Consider the following 7,953-nt stretch of genomic DNA (forward strand, 5'->3'; position numbering starts at 1 on the left):
AGGAAACTACAACTTGCAGAGATTTCCACCCTGGACTGAAGTTATAGAGCTGGTGACTAGCCTTGAAGGACTCAGAAGCCAAGGGGGTGGGCAGTGGGCAGCGCTTGGCCACAGCCAGGAGTGGGGAGGAAAATCGTCCCTCCCTGATCCCCTCACCACAACCCCCCAGGAAGACTCCAGTTGAGGCCCGTTCTGGGCCCAGGCACTGACCTTGTCCCTTGGCACTCGCGCACCCAGGGCTGCCCGATCTCGCTGGTGGGCAGGACTGTCGCGATCTCAGCAACCAGGTGCCAGAGTCATCCTCACTAATTGCACACCTAGCCACCCCCGACCACCAGGGCAACTATTAGTAACCCCACTGAACAGTGAGGCCCGGCAAAGCCAAAGGACCCGCCTTCCCTCCCCCTTCTCCCTCTCCTTGCTCTCCCCCCACTCCAGCCCAACGCCCCTGTCCTTGCAGGACCTCAGGCTGCAAGTCCCTCCAGTCGCAGCCGTCCAAGGAGCTTTCAGGACGGTCCGGGAAGCCCTTCCCATGGGGTTGCAGCGCTCCCTGCCGGGGACGCACAAGCGCCGCTCTCTGGTCCTGTTGGCCACGATGCTCTTCAGAGCTCCCCATCCCGGGCACGGGAGTTGATTCTCCCTGCACTGAACTGAAAGCGGCTCCAGAGGGGTGCAAGCGATTCACAGAGACCTCCGGGTAGGCGAGAGAGGTCTGAACCGGGGCCCTCAAGCAGCAGCGACCCTCTCTGCAGGGAGTGGCCGTGGGAGATTTGTGTCTACGCTTACAACTTTCCTACAAGGAGCACAGTTAATAATAAAAATGAAACAACTTTTGCCAAAGTTCACTGCATTCGGCGCGCGGTTGAGAGGCTCCGGGCCAGGCCGCGGTCCCCGGGCCTTCTGCACCACCCGTCCGCTCCCGGCTCTGCAGCGCGAGGTCCCTTGACCACCCGCCGCTCCGGGCGCAAGCCAGGCTCCGGCCTGCGGAACGCCCCCATCCCTACCCGGCTACTGCGCACGCGCGGCTGCCGGCACGGCGAGCCGACCCTGGAACCAAAGCCTTGCGGACAGCGCCCCCTGCCGTCCCCAGGCGCCCTGTGCCCAGGAGCGGATCCCGCCAAACCCGACTCCTCCTTAGGCTGAGATGACTCGGGAATGCTGGCTCTTGGAGGTGAGGGGACACCTCTCCAAAGCCCTGTCCTCCACCCAGAGCCCGAAGTCCCTTCTCTGCGCCCCAGGAACTGACTTTGGTGGAAACTAAGTGACTGTTGTTGTTCAGTCACTAAGTCATGTCTGACTCTTTGAGACCCCACTGGACGGCTGAAGCCGAAACTCCAATACTTTGGACACCACTCATTTGAAAAGACCCTGATGCTGGGAAAGATTGAAGGCGGGAGGAGAAGGGGATGACAGAGGATGAGATGGTTGGATGGCATCACCGACTCAATGGACACGAGTTTGAGTAAACTACAGGAGTTGGTGATCGACAGGGAAGCCTGGCGTGCTGAAGTCCATGGGGTCACAAAGAGTTGGACACAACTGAGCGACTGAATTGAACTGAACTGAAGTGACTGTCATTGTTGTTCAGTCACTAAGTCGCATCCGACTCTTTGAGACCCCGTGGACTGTGCTATGCCAGGCTTCCCTGTCTTTCACTATCTCCCAGAGTTTGCTCAGATTCATGTCCATTCAGCCAGAGATGCTATTCGGACCATCTCATCTTCTGCCACCCTCTTCTCATTTTGCCTTCAGTCTTTCCCAGCATCAGGGTCTTTCTCACGAGCCAGCTCTTCGCATGAGGTGGCCAAGGAGCTTCATCAGTCTTTCCAATGAGTATTCAGGGTTGATTTCCTTTAGGACTGATTGATCTCCTTGCAGTCCAAAGGACTTTCAAGAGTCTTCTTCAGCACCACAGTTTGAAAGCATCCATTCTTTGGCGCTCAGCCTTCTTTCTGGTCCAACTCTCACATCCTTACGTGACTACTGGAAAAACCCAATATAGGGAATGCACATAGTGTGGTGGCTGTCAGACTGACCCTGTTTGAAATCTTCTGCCTGGAGGCCACAAACCTCGGCTCTACAAGGTGGTCTGAGGGACCACTTGAACCCAGTGCTCAATGGTTGAAGGTTCAGGTCACCTGGGGTAGTCCCAGGCCCCACCTCCAAACACCAACTCAGGCAGGACCACTCTGTAAGAAATACTGGCTTAATTTGACCCCCTCATTTTATGAAGGACAGGCAGGTAGTAATTTGCCTAAGATCACAGCTCCTTGGATGGCTGTGCAAAATGGAAGCTCTGGCAACACAGCTGCCATCTGTACCTCCATCCCCCAGTTAGAGAAACCAGGGAGTTGTCACCAGGTTCAGTCCCAGTTCAGCCACCACTGCTGTGCACACTACAGCAAGTCCCTTCCACTCTCCGCATCGCCCAGCTCTGTGCTGCAGCACAGATCGGTGGGCAAAGTTCCCTCTGTGATTCTAGAATCCCCACAGCAGAAGCACACTTCCATCCAGGTTTGAGCTCCTAGATCACCATGTGAGATCCTGTGGCTTTGTGTGCTCTTTTCATGACTATTTATAAACTACTCCCAGGAGTCATTACTTCCAGATCATTAATAAGTAGTTAGGCCCTTAGCGGGCTTCCCTGAGAGCTCAGTTGGTAAAGAACCCACCTGCAATGCAGGAGACCCTGGTTCAATTCCTGGGTCAGGAAGATCTGCTGGAGAAGGGATAGGCTACCCACTCCAGTACCCTTGGGCTTCCCTTGTGGCTCAGCTGGTAAAGAATCTGCCTGCAATATGGGAGACCTGGGTTCGATCCCTGGGTTGGGAAGATCCCCTGGAGAAGGGAAAGGCTACCCACTCCAGTGTTCTGGCCTGGAGAATTCCATGGACTGTATAGTTCATGGGGTTGCAAAGAGTCAGACATGACTGAGCGACTTTCACTTTCACTTTAGGCCCTTCAGTTCAGTTCAGTTGCTTAGTCGTGTCCAACTCTTTGCGACCCCATGAACCGCAGCACGCCAGGCCTCCCTGTCCATCACCAACTCCTGGAGTATACCCAAACTCATGTCCATTGAGTCAGTGATGCCATCTAACCATCTCATCCTCTGTCATCCCCTTCTCCTCCTGCCTTCAATCTTTCCCGGCATCAGGATCTTTTCAAATGAGTCAGCTCTTGGCAGCAGGTGGCCAAAGTATTGGAGTTTCAGCTTCAGCATCAGTTCTTCCAATGAATATTCAGGACTGATCTCCTTTAGGATGGACTGGTTGGATCCATCCTTTAGGCCCTTAGAAACCCCTAAATCAAAGTGCTTTGTGATAAAAAGAAGACAGAAGAGACTGGCAGAACTTACTAGCATCCCTCACTTCCCACTGCAGAGGGGAAGATGTACCCCGATGGTCTGGGGGGAAGCCACCAAGATCAGAAGGCACTCCGGCCAGCCATGGCCCATTTATTCAGGAGCCAGAGTCATAAACAGTCCTGCTCAACAGGAGGCTCTGAGCCAGGTTCTGCCTTACTCCCATTCATTTTAGCTGCCATCTGCTCTGTACTTAAGTATTGTGATACAAATTATAAAAACCGTATTAGCTCTGATATTCCATTAACGACTTGAGGGACTGGACCAAGGCATGGGGGAGAAATCTCATTTCCATGGTAATCAAAATAAAGGCTGGGAGCTAATAACACTCCTCTGAACCATTAGACATGCACTAAACAGTAAAGTAAGGCCTGAAATATATTTTAAAGGGCTTTTCCTAAAGGGATTAAGCTGCTGTTGTGTATCTATTATTTATTTAAATAGCTCCTGCTAGTATTTTTAAGAACCCATCCCCCAAGTTAGAAACTAATTGACATGCTTTCCATACACCTGGGGCCTCTCAGCCATCCTCCAGAGCCAAATGGAGAAGCTGGCCCCTGTCTCCCCAGCCACGGGGGCACCTGGACTATCTCCTGCCTCCCTGCAGAAGTCTGGTCCAGCCCACCCAGGACTCCAGGGCTCCACATCCTACTATTCCAATGACCCAAGGCAAGTTTGTCTCTCTAAGCCTGGGTTTTCCCATTCATAAAATAATGGGGGTGTTAGCACCTGTGATGAAACCTATCACATTTGGAATAGCACCTAGCACATGCTGTCTAATAAATGTTATTTCTTGGAACCACTGCCTCTCCTCTCCACGCTGTACTTAATATTTTTCAAATAACTGTACTTGTAACTTGTTATTTAGTCACTAAGTCATGTCCGACTCTTTTGTGACCCCATGGCCTGTAGCCTGCCAGGCTCCTCTGTCGGTGGGATTTCCCAGGCAAGACTACTGGAATGGCTTACCATTTTCTACTCCAGGGGATCTTCCCCACCCAAGGATTGAACCCCTGTACTTGTAGCAGGGAAGAACAAATCTGACCCCATACTGGATCTGTTTCTTTTACCTTAAACTCTATATTCTATTGCTTTTGCTGCAAATTAAGAATGTTGTCTAGAGCCTGAGATATACAGAATAGCTCACTGTCAAGGCTCTGATCTTTAAAAGTCTAAAGGTCAGACTGTAGACAAAACTTTCCATTCATACAGAGATAAAAAGTTGTAGAAAAGAGAAGAACATGTGTCTTGTTGGGGCTTTACAGCAAGAGCAAAGGATTCCGATACCAAGAAGTTTGCAACAACAACCACACTCCCTCCCCTTTTGGTATAGTTCAGTTCAGTTGCTCAGTCCTATCTGACTCTTTGCAACCCCATAGACTACAGCACACCAGGCCTCTCTGTCCATCACCAACTCCCGGAGTTTACTCAAACTCATGTCCATCCCGTCAGTGATGCCATCCAACCATCTCATCCTATCGTCCCCTTCTCCTCCCACCTTCAATCTTTCCCAGCATGAGGGTCTTTTCAAATGAGTCACTTCTTCACATCAGGTGGCCAAAGTATTGGAGTTTCAGCTTCAGCATCAGTCCTTCCAATGAATATTCAGGACTGATTTCCTTTAGGATTGACTAGTTTGATCTCCTTGCTGTCCAAGGGACTCTCAAGAGTCTTTTCCAACACCACAGTTCAAAAGCATCAGTTCTTCAGTGCTCAGCTTTCTTTATAGTCCAGCTCTCACATCCATACATGACAACTGGAAAAAACCATAGCTTTGACTAGATAGATCTTTGTTGGCAAAGTAATGTCTCTGCTTTTTAATATGCTGTCTAGGTTGGTCATAGCTTTTCTTCCAAAGAGCAAGTGTCTTTTAATTTCATGGCTGCAGTCAGCATCTGCAGTGATTTTGGACTCCAAGAAAATAAAGTCTGTCATTCTTTCCATTGTTTCCCCATCTATTTGCCATCAAGTGATGGGACCAGATGCCATGATCTTCGTTTTTCGAATGTTAAATTTTAAGCTAGCTTTTTTACTTTCCTCTTTCACTTTCATCAAGAGGCTCTTCAGTTCCTCCCCCAAATTCTAGCTTCTTTTATACAAAAAGGGAAGGAGAAGCAAGATGCTTCTTTGGGACTCTGCTCCACCATCTTCTTGGTCTGCTGGCTTTCCAAATAAAGTCACCATTCCTGGCCCAACAACTCGTCTCTCATTTGTTGGCCTGCAATGCAGTGAGCAGTACAATCTTGGACTAAACATACTAAAAAGCCCCATGAGGTCAAGGATCATGTTCGTCTTTTTCACCAGCAGACCCTAGTGTAGTCCCAGTGCCTGGCGTGGTAGGTTGAATGAATGACACCCTGGTTTACAATCAATAATCACTCATGCCTCCACATTCAATACCCATTTTGCAAAGGCTGCACACTAGACTCCACTGGGGAGCGTTTAACAGACAGATGTCTAGGCCTTATCCCCAGAGAGTGTGATGGAATTGATTTGAGGTGGGGCCTGAACATTGACTCAATTCTTAAGCACTCCAGGTGACCTCAATAGGCAGCCAGTGTGAGAAGCAGAGATCTAACCCTACCAGTGGTCCCCGCACGGTGGTCCCTTCCTGTTGGGAGGAGGCTGGGGTCTTTAAACTCCCAGTGCCTGAAACACAGTGTAATTTCACCTTTGTAATTCTGCTTCATCCAGGGGAAATCAGACATCTTGTCCCAATCTCAGTTCGTGTGTGCAATGATTAATTTAGATGAAAGTGAAAGTCGACTATTTGCGACCCCATGGACTATACAGTCCATGGAATTCTCCAGACCAGAATACTGGAGTGGGTAGCCTTCCCCTTCTCCAGGGGATCTTCCCAACCCAGGGATCAAACCCAGGTCTCCCACATTGCAGGCGTATTCTTTACCAGCTGAGCCACAAGGGAAGCCCAAGAATACTGGAGTGGGTAGCCTATCCCTTCTCCAGAGGATGTACGGGTGGATTCTGAGGTATCAGGGAAGCCCGAATTTAGATGAGGTGTCCTAAAAGGTCAGGATCCAAAGAACACTACATTGTCGGGGTTTGGGGCTGAATTATTTCCCCCTTCCCACACACACTCCTATGGTGAAGTACTAATCCCTAGAACCTCAGAATGTGACTGCATTCAGAGATTAAGTCTTTAAAGTGACAATTAAGTTAAAATGAGGTCATTAGGGTGGACCTTAATCCAATGTGAAAATTTAAGTGTCAGTTGCCCAGTCTCACCTGACTCTTTGAGACCCCATGGACTGTGTAGCCCTCCAGGTTCCTCTTTCCATGGAATTCTCTGGTCAGCAACACTGGAGTGGGCAGCCATTCCCTCCTCCAGGGGATCTTCCCAACTCAGGGATCTCCAGCACTGCAAGCAGATTCTTTAACTATCTGAGCCACCAGGGAAACCTTCATCAAACCATTAAGACTCTCAAAGAATTCAGCAGGAAGTTTGCTGTTTTGTTAAATTCACCTTGCATTTAGGCCTTTTCGACGGGTGAGAACTGCTGAATGCAACTTACTCTTGATCATGATCTTATGCCTCTGGGAGCTTATAGGAGAGGCAGAATCTTACTTAATCAGAATCTGCAGTTAGGTGAGATTCCTAAAGCAAGTTCTCAGCCCTGAGGGCACAGAGTCACCTGGGGACCTTTAAAGTTACTGAGGCCTGCGTGCAGCCCGAGATTCCAGCCTGGGGTAAGGCCTGAGAAACCCTGGTGCTTTTGATGTGCACAAGGGGATCTGATTGGAAGCAGGGAAAGTGAAAGTGAAGTCGCTCAAAGTGTCCGACTCTTTGGGCCCCATGGACTGTAGCCTACCGGGCTCCTCTGTCCATGGGGTTTTCCAGGCAAGAATACTGGAGTGGGTTTCCATTTCCTTCTCCAGGGGATCTTCCAGACCCAGGGATTGAACCCAGGTCCCCCGCATTCCGCATTGTAGGCAGACAACGAGCCACCGTCTGAGCCACCAGTGAAGTCCGACTGGAAGCAGCACCAACCGTAATAACCCCAGTCTTACAATCCCAAGCAGGGTTGAGAAGCAGCAGCCTCTGACTGGTTTAGGAGGACCCCTACTTCAGTTTGCTATGTGTCTTATATAGACTGCAGGGGGCCAGGCAGGTCTAAGCCAGAACCTCCCAGGCAGACCAGTAAACACTGCCGTTGGTATGAGCAGACGCTCCGGTAACCCCTGGCTCAGATTTGATCTCTAACTTCCAAGCTGCTAAGAGGTGACTTGTTAGCTTCTTGGGGGGGAGGGAGGGGGTGCAGGGAGCAATGTGTCACTACCAATGACAAGGTGTTCCCTTTGATGCAGAGACTCACCCCTAAGGAGCTACTCCACTGAGGCACTCAGACACAAGATGCAAAGTGGCCACAGCCAGTTTAAGAGTGAAAAACTCATCCCAATATCACACCATCCTGCTGTACGCCTTAGATTTTTACACAGTGACGTCTAATGTATTAAATAAAACTATTAAAATTACGTTCCACTTCTAAAAGACAAAAAAGTAAAGGACTGAAGATAGCCAAAATGTTTTCTGCTATGGAATTCTAACATACCCATTTAAGATAAAATACTAT

This window comes from Bubalus bubalis, chromosome 23, assembly GCF_019923935.1.
Source record: "Bubalus bubalis isolate 160015118507 breed Murrah chromosome 23, NDDB_SH_1, whole genome shotgun sequence".
Taxonomy (NCBI): domain Eukaryota; kingdom Metazoa; phylum Chordata; class Mammalia; order Artiodactyla; family Bovidae; genus Bubalus; species Bubalus bubalis.